The following is a 26,007-nucleotide window of genomic DNA, read 5'->3' as shown; positions in this document are numbered from 1 at the left end:
TTGTGCACTATCCTGACTTCTCCTCCTGTCTGCTTACTTTGTGCCTTCCGATGCACAATGCAAACTACAGGTAGTGCTGCAGGGCCCACACCCTTTTACTTGCCTTACAGAGCAGCTCTGGAGCTGTTACAGTGCCAAGCTGCTGCAAGAAATCAGCTTGAATGCTTCAGGGGCTGGGGCATGGCCAACATGAGCCCCACACCGAAGTAGGGTGGGGGTGTTTAATGCGAACTAAGGGTCATCCAAGCGCCGCAAAAGGCCGCCATGCCCTGCATACCCCTTTTCTCTTTTCATATGCAGATGAGGGTTCCAGCCAACTTTGGCCCACTGCTTGGATGACATCACTATATGCATATCCGTCTTCTGCAGACCTTCCCCCAGGAATGCTTGTACTAGTTGTTGCATTTGGTTTGTTGTTTGGGGGTGCTTCAGTATTAGGCAGCCTTCTGCCCTCCCATGTTCATCTGAAAATATGTGTTCTCACTGCAGTTGTTGTCCCCAGATGAGAGTTCCCTTGTGCTGCCTCAGTTGAATCTCCTTTACTCTAAAACTTGTAAAACTTAGCAAAAGTGTTTACTAAATAGCTGCTCGGCAAAGTTGCAATGCCGAGACTCCCCGACCAGCTGCCCAGGATGAACCCACCTTTCTAGTAGAATGGGTCTTCACCTAATTCAGTAACGGCAATCCTGCCGTGGAATGAGCATGCTGAATCTTACCACAGATCCAGCGCATAATTGTCTACATGGAAGCAGGACACCCAATCCTGTTGGGAGCATAAAGGACAAACAGAGCCTCTGTTTTCCTAATCTGAACCGTTCTGGTGACATAAATTTTCAAAGTTCTGACCACAGCCAGAGACTTTGACTCAACGAAGGTGTCAGTGGCCAAAGGCACCATGTGGAAAGATGAACCACCTTCGGCAGAAATAGTTGACGTGTCCTCAATTCTGCTCTATCTTCATGAAATATCAAATAAAGGCTCTTGTGATACTGCATGGTTTGTACTGTTTTCCATGTGCTCCCAGATCTTTCAAGCAAGAAGCATGGTCAAGAAAGTTCTGTTTGAAAAGAAACAACATTTACTGTCATTGTTATAGAATTTGGGAGAAAAAACAAGAAGAAATCTGCACTGTTGACGCACTGGACAGAATGAATGAATCATAAAATATAACCTTTATTAAGTATGTATTAAAATTGGATAAATATTAATATTATTATCCCAAACTGCAGTGAAACATAAAGGTTAAAATCACAGAACTAACATACATGTGCATAAGAAGAATAAAGAGATGTGAAAAAAAGGTTTAAAAAGCGTGTCCGTGTGTGATTATTTTTGAAGGCACAACCCTGGCGGGGTTGTTTATATAGATATATATGTTGCTAATAATCACTTTCTAGCGTAATGTTATTAAATAGCTGTTAGTATCTATGTCGTCAGGTACCACTGGGTCGTATCCTATATACTCCTGTGGGAAACTTGACTGCATAATTTGTGTTTCCCCTGGTCGGCTCTCGTATAATTCAGATCTCTTTGTCTCAGGTCTCTCTCCAGCCTAGTTTGCTGTCTGTTTCCACTTCTCTTTTCTTGAGCCGCTGCCTTCTATGCCCTTGTGCACTCTCCAGACTTCTCCTGTCTGCTTACTTTGTGCCTTCCAACGCACAATGCAAACTACAGGTAGTGCTGCAGGGCCCACACCCTTTTACTTGCCTTACAGAGCAGCTCTGGAGCTGTTACAGTGCCCAGCTGCAGCAAGAAATCAGCTTGAATGCTTCAGGGGCTGGGGCATAGCCAACATGAGCCCCACACCGACGGAGGGTGGAGGTGTTTAATGCAAACTAGGGGTCAGCCAAGCGCCGCAAAAGGCCGCCATGCCCTGCATGCCCCTTTTCTCTTTTCATATGCAGACGAGGGTTGAAGCCAACTTTGGCCCACTGCTTGGATGACATCACCGTATGCAAATACGTCTTCTGCAGACCTTCCCCCAGGAATGCTTGTACTAGTTGTTGCATTTGGTTTGTTGTTTGGGGTGCTTCAGTATTAGGCAGCCTTCTGCTCTCCCATGTTCATCTGAAAATATGTGTTCTCCCTGCAGTTGTTGTCCCCAGATGAGAGTTCTCTTGTGCTGCCTCAGTTGAATCTCCTTTACTTGACAGAGATGTGCCTGAGCAGCGGCCCTCCCCAGCCCTATCCCAAATCATACTTATTTTGCATAGGAGATACCATGGTCATGAAGATTGTTCTTCCAGGGTGAGGTTCATTCATTGCATTCTGGGTATGCTGACCCCTGTGATTTCCCCAAATGTGGGAAACTCGACTGCATTATTTGTGGTAGTGGGGGACTGTGTTTGTGCTTTCCTCTGGTCAGCTCTGGTAAAAGTCAGATTTCTTTGTCTCAGATCTTCCTCTAGCCTTGTTCTTTTTTTGAGAGTTTCCTTGTGCTGCCTCAGTTGGATTTCCTTCACTTGACAGGGGGGTGCCCGAGCAGCGACCCTCCCCAGCTCTAGCCCAACTCCTACTTACCTGCCAGGTGAGATACTATGATCAGGAAGGTGCTCCTCCCAGGGCAAGGCTCACCCATTGCACTCTGGGTGTGCTGCTCCTACGATTTCCCCAAATGTGGGACACTTGACTACATAATTTGTGTTTCCTCTGGTCGGCTACTCGTATAATTCAGATCTCTTTGTCTCAGGTCTCTCTCCAGCCTAGTTTGCTGTCTGTTTCCACTTCTCTTTTCTTGAGCCCCTGCCCTTGCCCTTGTGCACTCTCCTGACTTCTCCTGTCTGCTTACTTTGTGCCTTCCAACGCACAATGCAAACTACAGGTAGTGCTGCAGGGCCAACACCCTTTTACTTGCCTTACAGAGCAGCTCTGGAGCTGTTACAGTGCCCAGCTGCTGCAAGAAATCAGCTTGAATGCTTCAGGGGCTGGGGCATAGCCAACATGAGCCCCACACCGACGGAGGGTGGAGGTGTTTAATGCGAACTAAGGGTCATCCAAGCGCCGCAAAAGGCCGCCATGCCCTGCATACCCCTTTTCTCTTTTCATATGCAGATGAGGGTTCCAGCCAACTTTGGCCCACTGCTTGGATGACATCACCGTATGCAAATCCGTCTCCTGCAGACCTTTTCCCAGGAATGCTTGTACTAGTTGTTGCATTTGGTTTGTTGTTTGGGGGTGCTTCAGTATTAGGCAGCCTTCTGCTCTCCCATGTTCATCTGAAAATATGTGTTCTCCCTGCAGTTGTTGTCCCCAGATGAGAGTTCCCTTGTGCTGCCTCAGTTGAATCTCCTTTACTTGACAGGGATGTGCCTGAGCAGCGGCCCTCCCCAGCCCTATCCCAAATCATACTTATTTTGCATAGGAGATACCATTGTCATGAAGATTGTTCTCCCAGGGTGAGGTTCATTCATTGCATTCTGGGTATGCTGACCCCTGTCATTTCCCCAAATGTGGGAAACTCGACTGCATTATTTGTGGTAGTGGGGGACTGTGTTTGTGCTTTCCTCTGGTCAGCTCTGGTAAAAGTCAGATTTCTTTGTCTCAGATCTTCCTCTAGCCTTGTTCTTTTTTCGAGAGTTCCCTTGTGCTGCCTCAGTTGGATCTCCTTCACTTGACAGGGGGGTGCCCGAACAGCGACCCTCCCCAGCTCTAGCCCAACTCCTACTTACCTGCCAGGTGAGATACTATGATCAGGAAGGTGCTTCTCCCAGGGCAAGGCTCACCCAATGCACTCTGGGTGTGCTGCTCCTACGATTTCCCCAAATGTGGGACACTTGATTACATAATTTGTGTTTCCTCTGGTCGGCTCTCGTATAATTCAGATCTCTTTGTCTCAGGTCTCTCTCCAGCCTAGTTTGCTGTCTGTTTCCACTTCTCTTTTCTTGAGCCGCTCCCTTCTATGCCCTTGTGCACTATCCTGACTTCTCCCGTCTGCTTACTTTGTGCCTTCCAACGCACAATGCAAACTACAGGTAGTGCTGCAGGGCCCACACCCTTTTACTTGCTTTACAGAGCAGCTCTGGAGCTGTTACAGTGCCCAGCTGCAGCAAGAAATCAGCTTGAATGCTTCAGGGGCTGGGGCATAGCCAACATGAGCCCCACACCGAAGGAAGGTGGAGGTGTTTAATGCAAACTAGGGGTCATCCAAGCGCCGCAAAAGGCCGCCATGCCCTGCACACCCCTTTTTTATTTTCATATGCAGACGAGGGTTGAAGCCAACTTTGACCCACTGCTTGGATGACATCACCATATGCAAATCCATCTGCTGCAGGCCTTCCCCAAGGAATGCTTGCACTAGTAGTTGCATTTGGTTTGTTGTTTGGGGGTGCTTCAGTGTTAGGCAGCCTTCTGCCCTCCCATGTTCATCTGAAAATATGTGTTCTCCCTGCAGTTGTTGTCCCCAGATGAGAGTTCCCTTGTGTTGCCTCAGTTGAATCTCCTTTACTTGACAGAGATGTGCCTGAGCAGCGGCCCTCCCCAGCCCTATCCCAAATCATACTTATTTTGCATAGGAGATACCATGGTCATGAAGATTGTTCTCCCAGGGTGAGGTTCATTCATTGCACTCTGGGTATGCTGACCCCTGTGATTTCCCCAAATGTGGGAAACTCGACTGCATTATTTGTGGTAGTGGGGGACTGCGTTTGTGCTTTCCTCTGGTCAGCTCTGGTAAAAGTCAGATTTCTTTGTCTCAGATCTTCCTCTAGCCTTGTTCTTCTTTCGAGAGTTCCCTTGTGCTGCCTCAGTTGGATCTCCTTCACTTGACAGGGGGTGCCCGAGCAGCAATCCTCCACAGCTCTAGCCCAACTCCTACTTACCTGCCAGGTGAGATACTATGATGTTCACTGTTAGGGCAATCAGGATGTGGAATTCCCTGCCAGGGAAGGTGGTAATGGCGGACTCTGTAATTGGATTTAAAAAAGGAATGGATACATTTCTGAATGAAAAAGCTATCCAAGGTTATAATACTTAAAATATCAACATGGTTAATCCGGGGGTAACATGAGTTATAGTAGCTAACTAGTCATAAAACATTATTCAGCAAGTATGTAGAATCATCACAACTTAAAACAGGTTGAACACGATGGGCAATTTGCCTCTATTCAACCTCAAAAACTATGTTACTATATGTTACTATATTACTATGTTACTGTAGTATACAGAACACCACAATGTAATGAGCAGTGATAGTGAGCACTGATGAGGATACTAGAACTGACACTGAGCAGCAAGATGCAGCACTGGACTATTAGTAATGTACTGTAGTATGCTGAGCACCACAATGCAGCACAAGACAATGAGCAGTGATACTGAGCACTGATGAGGATACTACTGAGAACTGACACTGAGCAGGAGAGACACACTACTAGTATTACTGAGCAGCAATAAGTAACCACTGATACTGAGCACTGATATTGAGATTTCCACTGAGAGAACATAGCCACGTCCTCTCCGCTCTCTCTTCAATGCACGAGTAAAAATGGCGGCAACGCGCAGCTCTTTATATGGAATCCGAATCTCGAGAGAATCCGACAGCGGGATGATGACATTTTCCCTTGTTCAGGTTTTCCGAGTCAGGCGGGAACAACCGAGCCTGCCTCGGACCAGTGTAAACCACATGGAGTTCGTCGGGAATTCGGTTCTCGGAGAACCGAACCCGCTCCTCTCTACCTTATACCCATCAATTTTTTTATTTTCAATCTAAGCCCCTGCAGTTTTCTGTAAGCATCTGCTTCGCTATGATGATCAACAAGTCACAAGGGCAAACACTCAGGGCTTGAGGCGTAGATCTTAGGACCAGCTGCTACAAGCATGGCAGAGGTGTCACTATCACTGGTGACACCCAGAGAGGTGGCGAAGGAGATTGTAATGCAGTGCGCGCAGATAAGCAGCGCAATGGTAAAAAGGAGGCATGGTTTCATAGGTAGGGGCGTGGCCTGGTGGCCTGAATCTACATTTTGTTGCTCCGGGTGTCCCGGGGGTTGGGGGCTGCACCCGGGGACTAGTGTGTGTGCGGTGCTGGCTCCTGCACAGTGACAGGGCATGGCCACCCAGCATGACGCCTCCATTCTTGACCATGCTGTAATTGCAGTCGCACTGCAGTTCAGCGTGATCATAAAAAATGGTGTAGCCTCCTGCTGGTGCAAACTGTATGTGCGCGCAGGAAGCCGCCACCATTTTTGTGATCACAGCGGCTGAATGTGATGTCATACAGCCGCTGTGACCACGCCCCCTGTGTCTCCTCCGTTGCAGACCCCATTTTGAAGCCTTGCCCCCGCACCGCTCCATCCCTGACTTGGAAATGGAGTGTTGCTGACCCCCCTCTCCCCCCCCCGCCCCGATTGACAGGCAGAGGCGATCGCATTCTCTGCGGGGTGCCGCAGAAAATGCAGGCACATGCGTATGCTGTTAGCAATTTTTGCAGTTGGATCGCTTATTGTGATTGCATTCCAACCTGAATCAGGCCCTATTACCTATCACAATGCGCTGCGGGCAGTACAAAATTGGGTTAATATAGGAGTAAAACTCCCAGACCTGTGCTCCTTAACTGTACCTGGTGGCTAGTGGAGCGGCTGCCCAGTAATCAGTGTCCACGCCAGTGCGCACACGGTCCACCCCCTACGGCCACGCTCCCCTTCATCAGCGGCCTCATGATCCGGAAGGGCGGTGTGTGTGTGACTGACCTTAGGAAGAAACTGGAGCCTCCGCTGCAGTGACCCAGCAACCAGGGCACGGGAGTATACAGCGCCGCTGGGAGTGATGAAGCTGCAGTAAAGATGTCTATTAGACCTAGCCTGCTGCAGCCCTTGTAGATTCTCATAAAACAAGTTCTTCTTTTCTTGTCAAAATTTATAGCTAAGAATAGGCTGCCTGAGGCAGGCCCCTGTTAAGTGGCCTGCTACTGAAGGCACCAACTACAAACTGAGCTCCCTGTTCATGGAAGCGGGGTTATAGAGGAGGATGCGCTGAGCATCTTGGGAACAGTCAAAAGCTTTGAGCCGGTTGGTGCCTCAGATCAAGATCCTACTCTACACCCCAATGTGAATCCTTGTGGAGTCCAGTGTACCCCACAGAAGAAATTAATGTGTCACACCCATTGGCAGCAACCTTAGAATAGCTGCTGACGGGCACAATTGAGAAAGGAAGGGGGGGGGGGGGGGACATTTGAATCCAGCACATAGATGCAATTCAAATATGTAATTTGTACCTTCCTATTTTAAAATATAATGGATGAACCTCACCCTGTGAGAACAATCTTCATGATCAAGAGATCTCATATGCAAAATAAGTATGAGTTGGGATAGGGCTGGGGAGGGTGGCTGCTCGGGCAGCCCCTCCCCCGTCAAGTTAAGGAGATTCAACTGAGGACGCACAAGGGAACTCTCGTCTGGGGACAACAACTGCAGGGAGACCACATCTGTTCAGATGAACATGGGAGGGTGGAAGGCTGCCTAATATTGAAGCACCATCAAATATCAAACCATATGCAACAACTAGTACAAGCATTCCTGGGGGAAGGTCTGCAGAAGACGGATTTGCATACGGTGATGTCATCCAAGATGTGGGCCAAAGTTGGCTGGAACCCTCATCTGCATATGAAAAGAGAAAAGGGGCATGCAGGGCATGGCGGCCTTTTGCGGTGCTTGGATGACCCCTAGTTCGCATTAAACACCCCCACCCTCCTTTGGTGTGGGGCTCATGTTGGCCATGCCCCATCCCCTGAAGCATTCAAGCTGATTTCTTGCAGCAGCTGGGCACTGTAACAGCTCCAGAGCTGTTCTGTAAGGCAAGTAAAAGGGTGTGGGCCCTGCAGCACCACCTGTAGTTCGCATTGTGCGTTGGAAGGCACAAAGTAAGCAGACGGGAGGAGAAGTCAGGATAGTGCGCAAGGGCATCCTTTTCTCTTAGTCCGTAGAGGATGCTGGGGTCACATTAAGAACCATGGGGTATAGACGGGATCCGCAAGAGACATGGGCACTTTAAGACTTTCAAAGGGTGTGAACTGGCTCCTCCCTCTATGCCCCTCCTCCAGACTCCAGTTATAGGAACTGTGCCCAGGGAGACGGACATTTCGAGGAAAGGATTTATTGTTAAACTAAGGTGAGCATCTTACCAGCTCACACCTTAAGCATGCCGCAGAACGTGGCATTCAACAGAACACAAGCCAACGGCATGAACAATTGCAGCAAAAAGCTGACCAGAACCATAACATAACATGTGTATAACCACAAGTAATAACTGCAGACACAGTATGGACTGGGACGGGTGCCCAGCATCCTCTACGGACTAAGAGAAAAGGATTTACCGGTAGGTATTAAAATCCTATTTTCTCATACGACCTAGAGGATGCTGGGGTCACATTAAGAACCATGGGGTTATACCAAAGCTCTTGAACGGGTGGGAGAGTGCGTACGACTCTGCAGCACCGAATGACCCAACTTGAGGTTATCATCAGCCAAGGTATCAAACTTGTAAAACTTAGCAAAAGTGTTTACTAAATAGCTGCTCGGCAAAGTTGCAATGCCGAGACTTCCCGACCAGCTGCCCAGGATGAACCCACCTTTCTAGTAGAATGGGTCTTCACCTAATTCAGTAACGGCAATCCTGCCATGGAATGAGCATGCTGAATCTTACCACAGATCCAGCGCATAATGGTCTACATGGAAGCAGGACACCCAATCCTGTTGGGAGCATACAGGACAAACAGAGCCTCTGTTTTCCTAATCTGAACCGTTCTGGTGACATAAATTTTCAAAGTTCTGACCACAGCCAGAGACTTTGACTCAACGAAGGTGTCAGTGGCCAAAGGCACCATGTGGAAAGATGAACCACCTTCGGCAGAAATTGTTGACGTGTCCTCAATTCTGCTCTATCTTCATGAAAGATCAAATAAAGGCTCTTGTGATACTGCATGGTTTGTACTGTTTTCCATGTGCTCCCAGATCTTTCAAGCAAGTAGCATGGTCAAGAAAGTTCTGTTTGAAAAGAAACAACATTTACTGTCATTGTTATAGAATTTGGGAGAAAAACAAGAAGAAATCTGCACTGTTGACGCACTGGACAGAATGAATGAATCATAAAATATAACCTTTATTAAGTATGTATTAAAATTGGATAAATATTAATATTATTATCCCAAACTGCAGTGAAACATAAAGGTTAAAATCACAGAACTAACATACATGTGCATAAGAAGAATAAAGAGATGTGAAAAAAAGGTTTAAAAAGCGTGTCCGTGTGTGATTATTTTTGAAGGCACAACCCTGGCGGGGTTGTTTATATAGATATATATGTTGCTAATAATCACTTTCTAGCGTAATGTTATTAAATAGCTGTTAGTATCTATGTCGTCAGGTACCACTGGGTCGTATCCTATATACTCCCTTCACTCAATAGGGGTTACCTCCCGGGAAGCCATCCCCATTGGCGAATTTGTGGGGGTGATTGAGTATAACCGGTAAGCTAACCTCCAATTTGTGGGGTGCTTAGGTAGATGGGGATCACTTATTTCTCTGTGTCCCCTAAGACTATATTCCTAAATTCAATACCACAGGGGGATAGCTTTCTATATCGGATAAGGAATCACTTGATAGGGAAATCTCTATGCATCATGGAAAGATCATATTTATTAATATCCAAACTAAAAAAATGATGAATAGCTTTAATTTAGCTGTTTAGATATAGTTAATTGGCGAGATATACCAACAGGTGCGGTTGCCTTAAGGAATATGGCAATTCCAATATAAATAGCAGCCCTCCTTCATATAATCAGCCAGATCTTATTAAATCTGGTCCAGATATAGCCGTTCAGATATACTTAATTGACAACATATATCAATCGGTGGGGTTGCCTTAAGGAATATAGCAATTCCAATTCTCATATAAATAGCAACCTTCCTTCATATATTCAGCCAGATCTTATTTAATCTGATCTAGGCGTAGGCAATAATGCTTTCCTTAGAGGTATAGCCACCTCAATTCTTATTAGGAAGCAAAGTGTCTGTCATAATGGTTTATCCAATTCATCTAAGAAATAATATATTCCATGTGTCAGAGATTCATTACTCTCTATTTACACTGTTAAAGAGTTAATTCTTATTATGTTACAGTGTAATGAAATTATCATATAGGGAGATGTGGCAATTCCATGTGCTATATATATAATAACCCTTAGTGGTCCAGATTCCACAATGAGGAATTTTCTTATAAACCGCTGAAACACACAGCTGTTTGACTGACTTCCAAATATATCTATCTCACTTTGTAACAGTCTTATGATAGAGAAACTGTTACATATTCGGTCACTTAGTTATCTAAAGGTAAACAGACTCAGTGTGAGGGTAATATAATATATCAAATGCGCTGTCAATAATCGTGGTAACTGGTGTAATAATGTGGTATATTGAGTATGCTAGTAAGGCATATAACTGCTCTCCAGCCTTTAAGTGTTACCAATCAATTTGTTACACTGTAAAGGATTTATGGTGTCCTGTTAGGACATGCAGCTGCTAGGCTGACTCAAAGATTTATCCATTTGTAACAATTATGTAACAGTTATATACATGTTACTGGTATTACATAGAAATAGTATGACACAGGCCAGCAGTCCCATGTGTCTAGATTCCACAATAGGAGATTTTCTTTGTCTTATAAACTGCTGGAACACACAGCTGCTAGACTGACTTCAAATATATATATTACTTTGTAACAGTCTTATAGTAAAGAGACTGTTACACACTGTCATTTAGTTATCTCAAGGTTAGCAGATTCTGTGTGAGGATAGTGTTCTGTTAGAACATGCAGCTGCTAGGCTGACTCATAGAAAATGTATCCATTTGTAACAAATGACACATACAGCATTAAATTAATATCTATAGCAGCCCATGTGACATCTCTACTCTTATCATAATTGTCTGGTTATTGCCAATCTGGACAGCAGGAGTGATATATATTCACTAGTCCCAATATCCCATCATATAAATATACCCACACTGATATACTTTCTTATCAAGAGTTATTAGTAGCTATCTGTATGCACTTTAGACATTGTATCTGCTAAGTGACATCATATCTAGTGTATTCCTTTCTTATAGCTCAGCTTCTATTCCCTATTAGTGGAGACTAACAGCTAACATCATAATCATATATTTTTGTTTTATAACATTTCACATGAGTCAAATACACGCGGACACGCCGTGCCCTACACGTGTGTTTCACTGCATCTATGGCAACTTACATTAAAGCTAACAAGAAAGCACACTCGTTCTGTCTTTAAACTGATAAAAGAAACCCCAATAATATGGGGCATGCAAAAATTGAGATAAAACTCAGTTTTGCTCCTCTCCACGGAAATCTTTAATAAAAGGCGAAATATTTGTTAGTTCTGAAGAGAAACCAGAGCATGACCAAGATTCCACCTGTCGCCTGAGTGCCATGCCAGCAGTTCTCATTGAGCTCAAAGTGAGCACCCAATTTGAAAGAAAGATAGCAGATTTCTCACCAGGCTTCCCCTAGCTATAAACATGGTTTGTACTCTTTTCCATGTGTTCCCAGATCTTTCAAGCAATTAGTATAGTCAAGAAAGTTCTGTTTGAAAAGAAACAAACATTTACTGTCATTTCTATGCAAATGAGCTTACATTAAAGCACACTCGTTCTATCTTTAAACAGATAAAATAAAACCCCAATAAGATGGGGAATGCAAAATTTGAGATAAAACTCAGTTTTGCTCCTCTCCACGGAAATCTTTAGTAAAAGGCGAAAGATTTGTTCGTTCTGAAGAGAAACCAGAGCATGACCAAGATTCCACCTGTCGCCTGAGTGCCATGCCAGCAGTCCTCATTCAGCTCAAAGTGAGCACCCAATTTGAAAGAAAGAAAGCAGATTTCTCACCAGGCTTCCCCTTGCTATAAGCATGGTTTGTACTCTTTTCCATGTGCTCCCAGATCTTTCAAGCAAGTAGCATGGTCAAGAAAGTTCTGTTTGAAAAGAAACAGACATTTACTGTCATTGTTATACAAATAAACTTACATTAAAGCCAACAAGAAAGCACACTCATTCTGTCCTTAAACTGATAAAAGAAACCCCAATAATATGGGGCATGCAAAAATTGAGATAAAACTCAGTTTTGCTCCTCTCCACGGAAATCTTTAATAAATGGCGAAAGATTTGTTCATTCTGAAGAGAAACCAGAGCATGACCAAGATTCCACCTGTCGCCTGAGTGCCATGCCAGCAGTCCTCATTCAGATCAAAGTGAGCGCCCAATTTGAAAGAAAGCAGATTTCTCACCTGGCTTCTCCTTGCTATAAGCATGGTTTGTACTGTATTCCATGTGCTCCCAGATCTTTCAAGCAAGTAGCATGGTCAAGAAAGTTCTGTTTGAAAAGAAACAAACATTTACTGTAATTTCTATGCAAATGAGCTTTCATTAAAGCACACTCATTCTATCTTTAAACCGATAAAAGAAAATCCAAAAAGATGGGGCATGCAAAAATTGAGGTAAAACTCAGTTTTGCTCCTCTCCACGGAAATCTTTAGTAAAAGGCGAAAGATTTGTTCGTTCTGAAGAGAAACCAGAGCATGACCAAGATTTTCATCTGAAAATATGTGTTCTCCCTGCAGTTGTTGTCCCCAGATGAGAGTTCCCTTGTGCTGCCTCAGTTGAATCTCCTTTACTTGACAGAGATGTGCCTGAGCAGCGGCCCTCCCCAGCCCTATCCCAAATCATACTTATTTTGCACAGGAGATACCATGGTCATGAAGATTGTTCTCCCAGGGTGAGGTTCATTCATTGCATTCTGGGTATGCTGACCCCTGTGATTTCCCCAATGTGGGAAACTCGACTGCATTATTTGTGGTAGTGGGGGACTGTGTTTGTGCTTTCCTCTGGTCAGCTCTGGTAAAAGTCAGATTTCTTTGTCTCAGATCTTCCTCTAGCCTTGTTCTTCTTTCGAGAGTTCCCTTGTGCTGCCTCAGTTGGATCTCCTTCACTTGACAGGGGGTGCCCGAGCAGCAATCCTCCACAGCTCTAGCCCAACTCCTACTTACCTGCCAGGTGAGATACTATGATCTTCACTGTTAGGGCAATCAGGATGTGGAATTCCCTGCCAGGGAAGGTGGTAATGGCGGACTCTGTAATTGGATTTAAAAAAGGAATGGATACATTTCTGAATGAAAAAGCTATCTAAGGTTATAATACTTAAAATATCAACATGGTTAATCCGGGGGTAACATGAGTTATAGTAGCTAACTAGTCATAAAACATTATTCAGCAAGTATGTAGAATCATCACAACTTAAAACAGGTTGAACACGATGGGCAATTTGCCTCTATTCAACCTCAAAAACTATGTTACTATATGTTACTATATTACTATGTTACTGTAGTATACAGAAAACCAAAATGCAATGAACAGTGATAGTGAGCACTGATGAGGATACTAGAACTGACACTGAGCAGCAAGATGCAGCACTGGACTATTAGTAATGTACTGTAGTATGCTGAGCACCACAATGCAGCACAAGACAATGAGCAGTGATACTGAGCACTGATGAGGATACTACTGAGAACTGACACTGAGCAGGAGAGACACACTACTAGTATTACTGAGCAGCAATAAGTAACCACTGATACTGAGCACTGATATTGAGATTTCCACTGAGAGAACATAGCCACGTCCATTCCGCTCTCTCTTCAATGCACGAGTAAAAATGGCGGCAACGCGCAGCTCTTTATATGGAATCCGAATCTCGCGAGAATCCGACAGCGGGATGATGACATTTTCCCTTGTTCAGGTTTTGCGAGTCAGGCGGGAACAACCGAGCCTGCCTCGGACCAGTGTAAACAACGTGGAGTTCGTGGGGAATTCGGTTCTCGGAGAACCGAACCCGCTCCTCTCTACCTTATACCAATCAATTTTTTTATTTTCAATCTAAGCCCCTGCAGTTTTCTGTAAGCATCTGCTTCGCTATGATGATCAACAAGTCACAAGGGCAAACACTCAGGGCTTGAGGCGTAGATCTTAGGACCAGCTGCTACAAGCATGGCAGAGGTGTCACTATCACTGGTGACACCCAGAGAGGTGGCGAGGGAGATTGTAATGCAGTACGCGCAGATAAGCAGCGCAATGGTAAAAAGGAGGCATGGTTTCATAGGTAGGGGCGTGGCCTGGTGGCCTGAATCTACATTTTGTTGCTCCGGGTGTCCCGGGGGTTGGGGGCTGCACCCGGGGACTAGTGTGTGAGCGGTGCTGGCTCCTGCACAGTGAAAGGGCATGGCCACCCAGCATGACGCCTCCCTTCTTGACCATGCTGTAATTGCAGTCGCACTGCAGTTCAGCGTGATCATAAAAAATGGTGTAGCCTCCTGCTGGTGCAGACTGTATGTGCGCGCAGGAAGCCGCCACCATTTTTGTGATCACAGCGGCTGAATGTGATGTCATACAGCCGCTGTGACCACGCCCCCTGTGTCTACTCCATTGCAGACCCCATTTTGAAGCCTTGCCCCCGCACCGCTCCATCCCTGACTTGGAAATGGAGTGTTGCTGACCCACCTATCCCCCCCCGCCCCGATTGACAGGCAGAGGCGATCGCATTCTCTGCGGGGTGCCGCAGAAAATGCAGGCACATGCGTATGCTCTTAGCAATTTTTGCAGTTGGATCGCTTATTGTGATTGCAATCCAACCTGAATCAGGCCCTATTACCTATCACAATGCGCTGCGGGCAGTACAAAATTGGGTTAATATAGGAGAAAAACCCCCAGACCTGTGCTCCTTAACTGTACCTGGTGGCTAGTGGAGCGGCTGCCCAGTAATCAGTGTCCACGCCAGTGCGCACACGGTCCACCCCCTACGGCCACGCTCCCCTTCATCAGCGGCCTCGTGATCCGGAAGGGTGGTGTGTGTGTGACTGACCTTAGGATGAAACCGGACCCTCCGCTGCAGTGACCCAGCAACCAGGGCACGGGAGTATACAGCGCCGCTGGGAGTGATGAAGCTGCAGTAAAGATGTCTATTAGACCTAGCCTGCTGCAGCCCTTGTAGATTCTCATAAAACAAGTTCTTCTTTTCTTGTCAAAATTTATAGCTAAGAATAGGCTGCCTGAGGCAGGCCCCTGTTAAGTGGCCTGCTACTGAAGGCACCAACTACAAACTGAGCTCCCTGTTCATGGAAGCGGGGTTATAGAGGAGAATGCACTGAGCATCTTGGGAACAGTCAAAAGCTTTGAGCCGGTTGGTGCCTCAGATCAAGATCCTACTCTACACCCCAATGTGAATCCTTGTGGAGTCCAGTGTACCCCACAGAAGAAATTAATGTGTCACACCCATTGGCAGCAACCTTAGAATAGCTGCTGACGGGCACAATTGAGAAAGGAAGGGGGGGGGGGGGACATTTGAATCCAGCACATAAATGCAATTCAAATATGTAATTTGTACCTTCCTATTTTAAAATATAATGGATGAACCTCACCCTGTGAGAACAATCTTCATGATCAAGAGATCACATATGCAAAATAAGTATGAGTTGGGATAGGGCTGGGGAGGGTGGCTGCTCGGGCAGCCCCTCCCCCGTCAAGTTAAGGAGATTCAACTGAGGAAGCACAAGGGAACTCTCGTCTGGGGACAACAACTGCAGGGAGACCACATCTTTTCAGATGAACATGGGAGGGCGGAAGGCTGCCTAATACTGAAGCACCATCAAATATCAAACCATATGCAACATCTAGTACAAGCCTTCCTGGGGGAAGGTCTGCAGCAGACGGATTTGCATACAGTGATGTTATTCAAGCAGTGGGCCAAAGTTGGCTGGAACCCTCATCTGCCATTAAAAGAGAAAAGGGGCGTGCAGGGCATGGCGGCCTTTTGCAGTGCTTGGATGACCCCTAGTTCTCATTAAACACCCCCACCCTCCTTTGGTGTGGGGCTCATGTTGGCCATGCCCCATCCCCTGAAGCATTCAAGCTGATTTCTTGCAGCAGCTGGGCACTGTAACAGCTCCAGAGCTGTTCTGTAAGGCAAGTAAAAGGGTGTGGGCCCTGCAGCACCACCTGTAGTTTGCATTGTGCGTTGGAAGGCACAAAGTAAGCAGACGGGAGGAGAAGTCAGGATAGTGCGCAAGGGCATCCTTTTCTCTTAGTCCGTAGAGGATGCTGGGGTCACATTAAGAACCATGGGGTATAGACGGGATCCGCAAGAGACATGGGCACTTTAAGACTATCAAAGGGTGTGAACTGGCTCCTCCCTCTATGCCCCTCCTCCAGACTCCAGTTATAGGAACTGTGCCCATGGAGACGGACATTTCGAGGAAAGGATTTATTGTTAAACTAAGGTGAGCATCTTACCAGCTCACACCTTAAGCATGCCGCAGAACGTGGCATTCAACAGAACACAAGCCAACGGCATGAATAATTGCAGCAAAAAGCTGACCAGAACCATAACACAACATGTGTATAACCACAAGTAATAACTGCAGACACAGTATGGACTGGGACGGGTGCCCAGCATCCTCTACAGACTAAGAGAAAAGGATTTACCGGTAGGTATTAAAATCCTATTTTCTCATACGACCTAGAGGATGCTGGGGTCACATTAAGAACCATGGGGTTATACCAAAGCTCTTGAACGGGTGGAAGAGTGCGTACGACTCTGCAGCACCGAATTACCCAACTTGAAGTTATCATCGGCCAAGGTATCAAACTTGTAAAACTTAGCAAAAGTGTTTACTAAATAGCTGCTCGGCAAAGTTGCAATGCCGAGATTCCCCGACCAGCTGCCCAGGATGAACCCACCTTTCTAGTAGAATGGGTCTTCACCTAATTCAGTAACGGCAATCCTGCCATGGAATGAGCATGCTGAATCTTACCACAGATCCAGCGCATAATGGTCTACATGGAAGCAGGACACCCAATCCTGTTGGGAGCATACAGGACAAACAGAGCCTCTGTTTTCCTAATCTGAACCGTTCTGGTGACATAAATTTTCAAAGTTCTGACCACAGCCAGAGACTTTGACTCAACGAAGGTGTCAGTGGCCAAAGGCACCATGTGGAAAGATGAACCACCTTCGGCAGAAATTGTTGACGTGTCCTCAATTCTGCTCTATCTTCATGAAAGATCAAATAAAGGCTCTTGTGATACTGCATGGTTTGTACTGTTTTCCATGTGCTCCCAGATCTTTCAAGCAAGTAGCATGGTCAAGAAAGTTCTGTTTGAAAAGAAACAAACATTTACTGTCATTGTTATGCAAATAAACTTACATTAAAGCTAACCAGAAAGCACACTCGTTCTGTCTTTAAACTGATAAAAGAAACCCCAATAATATGGGCATACCTCCCAACTTTGTCGGCTCGCAAAGAGGGACACACGCGCGGCGAAGTCGCACGCGCTCCCAAAAAGGGCGTGGCCTAAGTAAAAAGGGGCATGGCTTCGCGGGAGGACCCGCGATCGCGAGTCACGCCCCCGTTTTCGGCACTGAGGGGGCATGCCCAGCGCTCTGTGAGCCGCTGGCATGCCACCTCTCCCTCTGACTTCAGTGAATAGACGCTGTGCGCACAGCGACTATTCACCTCTGCTCTGCTAAGCAGGGCAGCGACAGACAGAGCCTCCCAACTGTCCTACCCACCGCGGGACACTGCGGCCCGCAGGTGGGACAGCGGGACAGTCCCCAAAAAACGGGACTGTCCCGCGAAAATCGGGACAGTTGGGAGGTATGATATGGGGCATGCAAAAATTGAGATAAAACTCAGTTTTGCTCCTCTCCACGGAAATCTTTAGTAAAAGGCGAAAGATTTGTTCGTTCTGAAGAGAAACCAGAGCATGACCAAGATTCCACCTGTCGCCTGAGTGCCATGCCAGCAGTCCTCATTCAGCTCAAAGTGAGCACCCAATTTGAAAGAAAGAAAGCAGATTTCTCACCAGGCTTCCCCTTGCTATAAACATGGTTTGTACTCTTTTCCATGTGCTCCCAGATCTTTCAAGCAATTAGTATGGTCAAGAAAGTTCTGCTTGAAAAGAAACAGACATTTATTGTCATTGTTATGCAAATAAACTTACATTAAAGCTAACAAGAAAGCACACTTGTTCTGTCTTTAAACTGATAAAAGAAACCCCAATAATATGGGGCATGCAAAAATTGAGATAAAACTCAGTTTTGCTCCTCTCCACGGATAATCTTTAATAAAAGGCGAAAGATTTGTTCATTCTGAAGAGAAACCAGAGCATGACCAAGATTCCACCTGTCGCCTGAGTGCTGTGCCAGCAGTCCTCATTCAGATCAAAGTGAGCGCCCAATTTGAAAGAAAGCAGATTTCTCACCTGGCTTCTCCTTGCTATAAGCATGGTTTGTACTGTATTCCATGTGCTCCCAGATCTTTAAAGCAAGTAGCATGGTCAAGAAAGTTCTGTTTGAACATAAATAAACATTTACTGTCATTTCTATGCAAATGAGCTTACATTAAAGCACACTCATTCTATCTTTAAACCGGTAAAAGAAACCCCAAAAAGATGGGGCATGCAAAAATTGAGATAAAACTCGGTTTTGCTCCTCTCCACGGAAATCTTTAGTAAGAGGCGAAAGATTTGTTCGTTCTGAAGAGAAACCAGAGCATGACCAAGATTTTTATCTGAAAATATGTGTTCTCCCTGCAGTTGTTGTCCCCAGATGAGAGTTCCCTTGTGCTGCCTCAGCTGAATCTCCTTTACTTGACAGAGATGTGCCTGAGCAGCGGCCCTCCCCAGCCCTATCCCAAATCATACTTATTTTGCATAGGCGATACCATGGTCATGAAGATTGTTCTCCCAGGGTGAGGTTCATTCATTGCATTCTGGGTATGCTGACCCCTGTGATTTCCCCAAATGTGGGAAACTCGACTGCATTATTTGTGGTAGTGGGGGACTGTGTTTGTGCTTTCCTCTAGTCAGCTCTGGTAAAAGTCAGATTTATTTGTCTCAGATCTTCCTCTAGCCTTGTTCTTCTTTCGAGAGTTCCCTTGTGCTGCCTCAGTTGGATCTCTTTCACTTGACAGGGGGGTGCCCGAGTAGCGACCCTCCCCAGCTCTAGCCTAACTCCTACTTACCTGCCAGGTGAGATACTATGATCATGAAGGTGCTTCTCCCAGGGCAAGGCTCACCCATTGCACTCTGGGTGTGGTGCCCCTGCGATTTCCCCAAATGTGGGAAGCTTGACTGCATAATTTGTGTTTCCCCTGGTCGGCTCTCGTATAATTCAGATCTCTTTGTCTCAGGTCTCTCTCCAGCCTAGTTTGCTGTCTGTTTCCACTTCTTTTTTCATGAGCCCCTCCCTTTTATACCCTTGTGCACTATCCTGACTTCTCCTCTTGTCTGCTTATTTTGTGCCTTCCAATGCACAATGCAAACTACAGGTAGTGCTGCAGGGCCCACACCCTTTTACTTGCCGTACAGAGCAGCTCTGGAGCTGTTACAGTGCCCAGCTGCTGCAAGAAATCAGCTTGAATGCTTCAGGGGCTGGGGCATAGCCAACATGAGCCCCACACCGAAGGAGGGTGGAGGTGTTTAATGCGAACTAGGGGTCATCCAAGCGCCGCAAAAGGCCGCTATGCCCTGCACGCCCCTTTTCTCTTTTCATATGCAGACGAGGGTTGAAGCCAACTTTGACCCACTGCTTGGATGACATCACCGTATGCAAATCCATCTGCTGCAGGCCTTCCCCCAGGAATGCTTGCACTAGTTGTTGCATTTGGTTTGTTGTTTGGGGGTGCTTCATTATTAGGCAGCCTTCTGCCCTCCCATGTTCATCTGAAAATATGTGTTCTCCCTGCAGTTGTTGTCCCCAGATGAGAGTTCCCTTGTGCTGCCTCAATTGAATCTCCTTTACTTGACAGAGATGTGCCTGAGCAGCGGCCCTCCCCAGCCCTATCCCAAATCATACTTATTTTGCATAGGAGATACCATGGTCATGAAGATTGTTCTCCCAGGGTGAGGTTCATTCATTGCATTCTGGGTATGCTGACCCCTGTGATTTCCCCAAATGTGGGAAACTCGACTGCATTATTTGTGGTAGTGGGGGACTGTGTTTGTGCTTTCCTCTGGTCAGCTCTGGTAAAAGTCAGATTTATTTGTCTCAGATCTTCCTCTAGCCTTGTTCTTCTTTCGAGAGTTCCCTTGTGCTGCCTCAGTTGAATCTCCTTCACTTGACAGGGGGGTACCCGAGCAGCGACCCTCCCCAGCTCTAGCCCAACTTCTACTTACCTGGCAGGTGAGATACTATGATCATGTAGGTGCTTCTCCCAGGGCAAGGCTCACCCATTGCACTCTGGGTGTGCTGCTCCTGCGATTTCCCCAAATGTGGGAAACTTGACTGCATAATTTGTGTTTCCCCTGGTCGGCTCTCGTATAATTCAGATCTCTTTGTCTCAGGTCTCTCTCCAGCCTAGTTTGCTGTCTGTTTCAACTTCTCTTTTCTTGAGCCGCTCCCTTCTATGCCCTTGCGCACTATCCTGACTTCTCCCGTCTGCTTACTTTGTGCCTTCCAATGCACAATGCAAACTACAGGTAGTGCTGCAGGGCCCACACCCTTTTACTTGCCGTTCAGAGCAGCTCTGGAGCTGTTACAGTGCCCAGCTGCTGCAAGAAATCAGCTTGAATGCTTCAGGGGCTGGGGCATAGCCAACATGAGCCCCACACCGAAGGAGGGTGGAGGTGTTTAATGCGAACTAGGGGTCATCCAAGCGCCGCAAAAGGCCGCCATGCCCTGCACGCCCCTTTTCTCTTTTCATATGCAGACGAGGGTTGAAGCCAACTTTGACCCACTGCTTGGATGACATCACTATATGCAAATCCATCTGCTGCAGGCCTTCCCCCAGGAATGCTTGTACTAGTTGTTGCATTTGGTTTGTTGTTTGGGGGTGCTTCAGTATTAGGCAGCCTTCTGCCCTCCCATGTTTATCTGAAAATATGTGTTCTCCCTGCAGTTGTTGTCCCCAGATGAGAGTTCCCTTGTGCTGCCTCAGTTGAATCTCCTTTACTTGACAGAGATGTGCCTGAGCAGCGGCCCTCCCCAACCCTATCCCAAATCATACTTATTTTGCATAGGCGATACCATGGTCATGAAGATTGTTCTCCCAGGGTGAGGTTCATTCATTGCATTCTGGGTATGCTGACCCCTGTGATTTCCCCAAATGTGGGAAACTCGACTGCATTATTTGTGGTAGTGGGGGACTGTGTTTGTGCTTTCCTCTGGACAGCTCTGGTAAAAGTCAGATTTCTTTGTCTCAGATCTTCCTCTAGCCTTGTTCTTCTTTCGAGAGTTCCCTTGTGCTGCCTCAGTTGGATCTCTTTAACTTGACAGGGGGGTGCCCGAGCAGCGACCCTCCCCAGCTCTAGCCCAACTCCTACTTACTTGCCAGGTGAGATACTATGATCATGAAGGATCTTCTCCCAGGGCAAGGCTCACCCATTGCACTCTGGGTGTGGTGCCCCTGCGATTTCCCCAAATGTGGGAAGCTTGACTGCATAATTTGTGTTTCCCCTGGTCGGCTCTCGTATAATTCAGATCTCTTTGTCTCAGGTCTCTCTCCAGCCTAGTTTGCTGTCTGTTTCCACTTCTTTTTTCATGAGCCCCTCCCTTTTATACCCTTGTGCACTATCCTGACTTCTCCTCCTGTCTGCTTACTTTGTGCCTTCCAATGCACAATGCAAACTACAGGTAGTGCTGTAGGGCCCACACCCTTTTACTTGCCGTACAGAGCAGCTCTGGAGCTGTTACAGTGCCCAGCTACTGCAAGAAATCAGCTTGAATGCTTCAGGGGCTGGGGCACAGCCAACATGAGCCCCACACCGAAGGAGGGTGGAGGTGTTTAATGTGAACTAGGGGTCATCCAAGCACCGCAAAAGGCCGCCATGCCCTGCACGCCCCTTTTCTCTTTTCATATGCAGACGAGGGTTGAAGCCAACTTTGACCCACTGCTTGGATGACATCACCGTATGCAAATCCATCTGCTGCAGGCCTTCCCCCAGGAATGCTTGCACTAGTTGTTGCATTTGGTTTGTTGTTTGGGGGTGCTTCAGTATTAGGCAGCCTTCTGCCCTCCCATGTTCATCTGAAAATATGTGTTCTCCCTGCAGTTGTTGTCCCCAGATGAGAGTTCCCTTGTGCTGCCTCAGTTGAATCTCCTTTACTTGACAGAGATGTGCCTGAGCAGCGGCCCTCCCCAGCCCTATCCCAAATCATACTTATTTTGCATAGGAGATACCATGGTCATGAAGATTGTTCTCCCAGGGTGAGGTTCATTCATTGCATTCTGGGTATGCTGACCCCTGTGATTTCCCCAAATGTGGGAAACTCGACTGCATTATTTGTGGTAGTGGGGGACTGTGTTTGTGCTTTCCTCTGGTCAGCTCTGGTAAAAGTCAGATTTATTTGTCTCAGATCTTCCTCTAGCCTTGTTCTTCTTTCGAGAGTTTCCTTGTGCTGCCTCAGTTGGATCTCTTTCACTTGACAGGGGGGTGCCCGAGCAGCGACCCTCCCCAGCTCTAGCCCAACTCCTACTTACCTGCCAGGTGAGATACTATGATCATGAAGGTGCTTCTCCCAGGGCAAGGCTCACCCATTGCACTCTGATTTCCCCAAATGTGGGAAGCTTGACTGCATAATTTGTGTTTCCCCTGGTCGGCTCTCGTATAATTCAGATCTCTTTGTCTCAGGTCTCTCTCCAGCCTAGTTTGCTGTCTGTTTCCACTTCTCTTTTCTTGAGCCGCTCCCTTCTATGCCCTTGCGCACTATCCTGACTTCTCCTCCTTTCTGCTTACTTTGTGCCTTCCAACGCACAATGCGAACTACAGGTAGTGCTGCAGGGCCCACACCCTTTTACTTGCCTTACAGAGCAGCTCTGGAGCTGTTACAGTGCCCAGCTGCTGCAAGAAATCAGCTTGAATGCTTCAGGGGCTGGGGCATAGCCAACATGAGCCCCACACCGAAGGAGGGTGGAGGTGTTTAATGCAAACTAGGGGTCAGCCAAGTGCCGCAAAAGGCCACCATGCCCTGCACGCCCCTTTTCTCTTTTCATATGCAGACGAGGGTTGAAGCCAACTTTGACCCACTGCTTGGATGACATCACCATATGCAAATCTATCTGCTGCAGGCCTTCCCCCAGGAATGCTTGCACTAGTTGTTGCATTTGGTTTGTTGTTTGGGGGTGCTTCAGTATTAGGCAGCCTTCTGCCCTCCCATGTTCATCTGAAAATATGTGTTCTCCCTGCAGTTGTTGTCCCCAGATGAGAGTTCCCTTGTGCTGCCTCAGTTGAATCTCCTTTACTTGACAGAGATGTGCCTGAGCAGCGGCCCTCCCCAGCCATATCCCAAATCATACTTATTTTGCATAGGAGATACCATTGTTATGAAGATTGTTCTCCCAGGGTGCGGTTCATTCATTGCACTCTGGGTATGCTGACCCCTGTGATTTCCCCAAATGTGGGAAACTCGACTGCATTATTTGTGGTAGTGGTGGACTGTGTTTGTGCTTTCCTCTGGTCAGCTCTGGTAAAAGTCAGATTTCTTTGTCTCAGATCTTCCTCTAGCCTTGTTCTTCTTTCGAGAGTTCCTTTGTGCTGCCTCAGTTGGATCTCCTTCACTTGACAGGGGGGTGCCCGAGCAGCGACCCTCCCCAGCTCTAGCCCAACTCCTACTTACCTGCCAGGTGAGATACTATGATCATGAAGGTGCTTCTCCCAGGGCAAGGCTCACCCATTGCACTCTGGGTGTGCTGCCCCTGCAATTTCCCCAAATGTGGGAAACTTGACTGCATAATTTGTGTTTCCCCTGGTCGGCTCTCGTATAATTCAGATCTCTTTGTCTCAGGTCTCTCTCCAGCCTAGTTTGCTGTCTGTTTCCACTTCTCTTTTCTTGAGCCCCTCCCTTCTATACCCTTGTGCACTATCCTGACTTCTCCTCCCGTCTGCTTACTTTGTGCCTTCCAATGCACAATGCAAACTACAGGTAGTGCTGCAGGGCCCACACCCTTTTACTTGCCTTACAGAGCAGCTCTGGAGCTGTTACAGTGCCCAGCTGCTGCAAGAAATCAGCTTGAATGCTTCATGGGATGGGGCATGGCCAACATGAGCCCCACACCAAAGGAGGGTGGGGGTGTTTAATGCGATCTAGGGGTCATCCAAGCAGCGCAAAAGGCCGCCATGCCCTGCACGCCCCTTTTCTCTTTTCATATGCAGATGAGGGTTGAAGCCAACTTTGACCCACTGCTTGGATAACATCACCATATGCAAATCCATCTGCTGCAGGCCTTCCCCCAGGAATGCTTGCACTAGTTGTTGCATTTGGTTTGTTGTTTGGGGGTGCTTCAGTATTAGGCAGCCTTCTGCCCTCCCATGTTCATCTGAAAATATGTGTTCTCCCTGCAGTTGTTGTCCCCAGATGAGAGTTCCCTTGTGCTGCCTCAGTTGAATTTCCTTTACTTGACAGAGATGTGCCTGAGCAGCGGCCCTCCCCAGCCCTATCCCAAATCATACTTATTTTGCATAGGAGACACCATGGTCATGAAGATTGTTCACCCAGGGTGAGGTTCATTCATTGCATTCTGGGTATGCTGACCCCTGTGATTTCCCCAAATGTGGGAAACTCGCCTGCATTATTTGTGGTAGTGGGGGACTGTGTTTGTGTTTTCCGCTGGACAGCTCTGGTAAAAGTCAGATTTCTTTGTCTCAGATCTTCCTCTAGCCTTGTTCTTCTTTCGAGAGTTCCATTGTGCTGCCTCAGTTGGATCTCCTTCACTTGACAGGGGGGTGCCCGAGCAGCGACCCTCCCCAGCTCTAGCCCAACTCCTATTTACCTGCCAGGTGAGATACTATGATCTTGAAGGTGCTTCTCCCAGGGCAAGGCTCACCCATTGCACTCTGGCTGTGCTGCCCCTGCGATTTCCCCAAATGTGGGAAACTTGACTGCATAATTTGTGTTTCCCCTGGTCGGCTCTCGTATAATTCAGATCTCTTTGTCTCAGGTCTCTCTCCAGCCTAGTTTGCTGTCTGTTTCCACTTCTCTATTCTTGAGCCGCTCCCTTCTATGCCCTTGCGCACTATCCTGACTTCTCCCGTCTGCTTACTTTGTGCCTTCCAACGCACAATGCGAACTACAGGTAGTGCTGCAGGGCCCACACCCTTTTATTTGCCTTACAGAGCAGCTCTGGAGCTGTTACAGTGCCCAGCTGCTGCAAGAAATCAGCTTGAATGCTTCAGGGGCTGGGGCATAGTCAACATGAGCCCCACACCGAAGGAGGGTGGAGGTGTTTAATGCGAACTAGGGGTCATCCAAGCGCCGCAAAATGCCGCCATGCCCTGCATAACCCTTTTCTCTTTTCATATGCAGATGAGGGTTCCAGCCAACTTTGGCCCACTGCTTGGATGACATCACCGTATGCAAATTCGTCTCCTGCAGACCTTCCCCCAGGAATGCTTGTACTAGTTATTGCATATGGTTTGATATTTGATGGTGCTTCAGTATTAGGCAGCCTTCCGCCCTCCCATGTTCATCTGAAAAGATGTGGTCTCCCTGCAGTTGTTGTCCCCAGACGAGAGTTCCCTTGTGCTTCCTCAGTTGAATCTCCTTAACTTGACGGGGGAGGGGCTGCCCGAGCAGCCACCCTCCCCAGCCCTATCCCAACTCATACTTATTTTGCATATGAGATCTCTATATCATGAAGATTGTTCTCACAGGGTGAGGTTCATCCATTATATTTTAAAATAGGAAGGTTCAAATTACATATTTGAATTGCATCTATGTGCTGGATTCAAATGTCCCTCCCCCCTTCCTTTCTCAATTGTGCCCATCAGCAGCTATTCTAAGGTTGCTGCCAATGGGTGTGACACATTAATTTCTTCTGTGGGGTACACTGGACTCCACAAGGATTCACATTGGGGTGTAGAGTAGGATCTTGATCTGAGGCACCAACCGGCTCAAAGCTTTTGACTGTTCCCAAGATGCTCAGCGCATTCTCCTCTATAACCCCGCTTCCATGAACAGGGA

The 26,007-nt window shown here is 47.1% G+C and overlaps 24 non-coding genes across 24 annotated transcripts; 17 read left to right on the top strand and 7 right to left on the bottom strand.

Moving 5' to 3' along the window:
* Positions 1-2,196: 2,196 nt before the first annotated feature.
* LOC134990054 (U1 spliceosomal RNA) lies at positions 2,197-2,360 on the top strand. The gene has a single exon (XR_010194978.1). It is a non-coding gene; the product is annotated as a U1 spliceosomal RNA (small nuclear RNA).
* Positions 2,361-2,512: 152 nt separating this feature from the next.
* Positions 2,513-2,676, top strand: LOC134989998 (U1 spliceosomal RNA). The gene has a single exon (XR_010194928.1). It is a non-coding gene; the product is annotated as a U1 spliceosomal RNA (small nuclear RNA).
* A 668-nt stretch (positions 2,677-3,344) lies between these two features.
* LOC134990075 (U1 spliceosomal RNA) lies at positions 3,345-3,508 on the top strand. The gene has a single exon (XR_010194999.1). It is a non-coding gene; the product is annotated as a U1 spliceosomal RNA (small nuclear RNA).
* A 152-nt stretch (positions 3,509-3,660) lies between these two features.
* On the top strand, positions 3,661-3,823 carry LOC134990006 (U1 spliceosomal RNA). The gene has a single exon (XR_010194933.1). It is a non-coding gene; the product is annotated as a U1 spliceosomal RNA (small nuclear RNA).
* Positions 3,824-4,494: 671 nt separating this feature from the next.
* On the top strand, positions 4,495-4,658 carry LOC134989977 (U1 spliceosomal RNA). The gene has a single exon (XR_010194913.1). It is a non-coding gene; the product is annotated as a U1 spliceosomal RNA (small nuclear RNA).
* A 6,629-nt stretch (positions 4,659-11,287) lies between these two features.
* Positions 11,288-11,403, bottom strand: LOC134990038 (U5 spliceosomal RNA). The gene has a single exon (XR_010194962.1). It is a non-coding gene; the product is annotated as a U5 spliceosomal RNA (small nuclear RNA).
* Positions 11,404-11,678: 275 nt separating this feature from the next.
* Positions 11,679-11,794, bottom strand: LOC134990017 (U5 spliceosomal RNA). The gene has a single exon (XR_010194942.1). It is a non-coding gene; the product is annotated as a U5 spliceosomal RNA (small nuclear RNA).
* A 286-nt stretch (positions 11,795-12,080) lies between these two features.
* Positions 12,081-12,196, bottom strand: LOC134990036 (U5 spliceosomal RNA). Its single transcript, XR_010194960.1, has one exon. It is a non-coding gene; the product is annotated as a U5 spliceosomal RNA (small nuclear RNA).
* Positions 12,197-12,466: 270 nt separating this feature from the next.
* LOC134990032 (U5 spliceosomal RNA) lies at positions 12,467-12,582 on the bottom strand. The gene has a single exon (XR_010194957.1). It is a non-coding gene; the product is annotated as a U5 spliceosomal RNA (small nuclear RNA).
* Positions 12,583-12,726: 144 nt separating this feature from the next.
* On the top strand, positions 12,727-12,889 carry LOC134990050 (U1 spliceosomal RNA). Its single transcript, XR_010194974.1, has one exon. It is a non-coding gene; the product is annotated as a U1 spliceosomal RNA (small nuclear RNA).
* Positions 12,890-17,702: 4,813 nt separating this feature from the next.
* Positions 17,703-17,815, bottom strand: LOC134990042 (U5 spliceosomal RNA). The gene has a single exon (XR_010194966.1). It is a non-coding gene; the product is annotated as a U5 spliceosomal RNA (small nuclear RNA).
* Positions 17,816-18,101: 286 nt separating this feature from the next.
* On the bottom strand, positions 18,102-18,218 carry LOC134990044 (U5 spliceosomal RNA). The gene has a single exon (XR_010194968.1). It is a non-coding gene; the product is annotated as a U5 spliceosomal RNA (small nuclear RNA).
* A 270-nt stretch (positions 18,219-18,488) lies between these two features.
* LOC134990026 (U5 spliceosomal RNA) lies at positions 18,489-18,604 on the bottom strand. Its single transcript, XR_010194951.1, has one exon. It is a non-coding gene; the product is annotated as a U5 spliceosomal RNA (small nuclear RNA).
* Positions 18,605-18,748: 144 nt separating this feature from the next.
* Positions 18,749-18,912, top strand: LOC134990060 (U1 spliceosomal RNA). The gene has a single exon (XR_010194984.1). It is a non-coding gene; the product is annotated as a U1 spliceosomal RNA (small nuclear RNA).
* Positions 18,913-19,064: 152 nt separating this feature from the next.
* On the top strand, positions 19,065-19,227 carry LOC134989994 (U1 spliceosomal RNA). Its single transcript, XR_010194924.1, has one exon. It is a non-coding gene; the product is annotated as a U1 spliceosomal RNA (small nuclear RNA).
* A 674-nt stretch (positions 19,228-19,901) lies between these two features.
* LOC134990018 (U1 spliceosomal RNA) lies at positions 19,902-20,065 on the top strand. Its single transcript, XR_010194943.1, has one exon. It is a non-coding gene; the product is annotated as a U1 spliceosomal RNA (small nuclear RNA).
* Positions 20,066-20,217: 152 nt separating this feature from the next.
* On the top strand, positions 20,218-20,380 carry LOC134990084 (U1 spliceosomal RNA). The gene has a single exon (XR_010195007.1). It is a non-coding gene; the product is annotated as a U1 spliceosomal RNA (small nuclear RNA).
* A 671-nt stretch (positions 20,381-21,051) lies between these two features.
* LOC134990063 (U1 spliceosomal RNA) lies at positions 21,052-21,215 on the top strand. Its single transcript, XR_010194987.1, has one exon. It is a non-coding gene; the product is annotated as a U1 spliceosomal RNA (small nuclear RNA).
* A 152-nt stretch (positions 21,216-21,367) lies between these two features.
* LOC134990009 (U1 spliceosomal RNA) lies at positions 21,368-21,530 on the top strand. The gene has a single exon (XR_010194936.1). It is a non-coding gene; the product is annotated as a U1 spliceosomal RNA (small nuclear RNA).
* A 674-nt stretch (positions 21,531-22,204) lies between these two features.
* On the top strand, positions 22,205-22,368 carry LOC134990007 (U1 spliceosomal RNA). Its single transcript, XR_010194934.1, has one exon. It is a non-coding gene; the product is annotated as a U1 spliceosomal RNA (small nuclear RNA).
* Positions 22,369-23,340: 972 nt separating this feature from the next.
* LOC134990072 (U1 spliceosomal RNA) lies at positions 23,341-23,504 on the top strand. Its single transcript, XR_010194996.1, has one exon. It is a non-coding gene; the product is annotated as a U1 spliceosomal RNA (small nuclear RNA).
* Positions 23,505-23,656: 152 nt separating this feature from the next.
* Positions 23,657-23,819, top strand: LOC134990089 (U1 spliceosomal RNA). The gene has a single exon (XR_010195012.1). It is a non-coding gene; the product is annotated as a U1 spliceosomal RNA (small nuclear RNA).
* A 674-nt stretch (positions 23,820-24,493) lies between these two features.
* Positions 24,494-24,657, top strand: LOC134990078 (U1 spliceosomal RNA). Its single transcript, XR_010195002.1, has one exon. It is a non-coding gene; the product is annotated as a U1 spliceosomal RNA (small nuclear RNA).
* Positions 24,658-24,809: 152 nt separating this feature from the next.
* Positions 24,810-24,972, top strand: LOC134989999 (U1 spliceosomal RNA). Its single transcript, XR_010194929.1, has one exon. It is a non-coding gene; the product is annotated as a U1 spliceosomal RNA (small nuclear RNA).
* Positions 24,973-26,007: the final 1,035 nt, after the last annotated feature.

This window comes from Pseudophryne corroboree, unplaced genomic scaffold, assembly GCF_028390025.1.
Source record: "Pseudophryne corroboree isolate aPseCor3 unplaced genomic scaffold, aPseCor3.hap2 scaffold_1135, whole genome shotgun sequence".
NCBI lineage: Eukaryota > Metazoa > Chordata > Amphibia > Anura > Myobatrachidae > Pseudophryne > Pseudophryne corroboree.
Note: the sequence above shows the minus strand (reverse complement) of the source record. Positions and strands in the feature narration are given on the sequence as shown.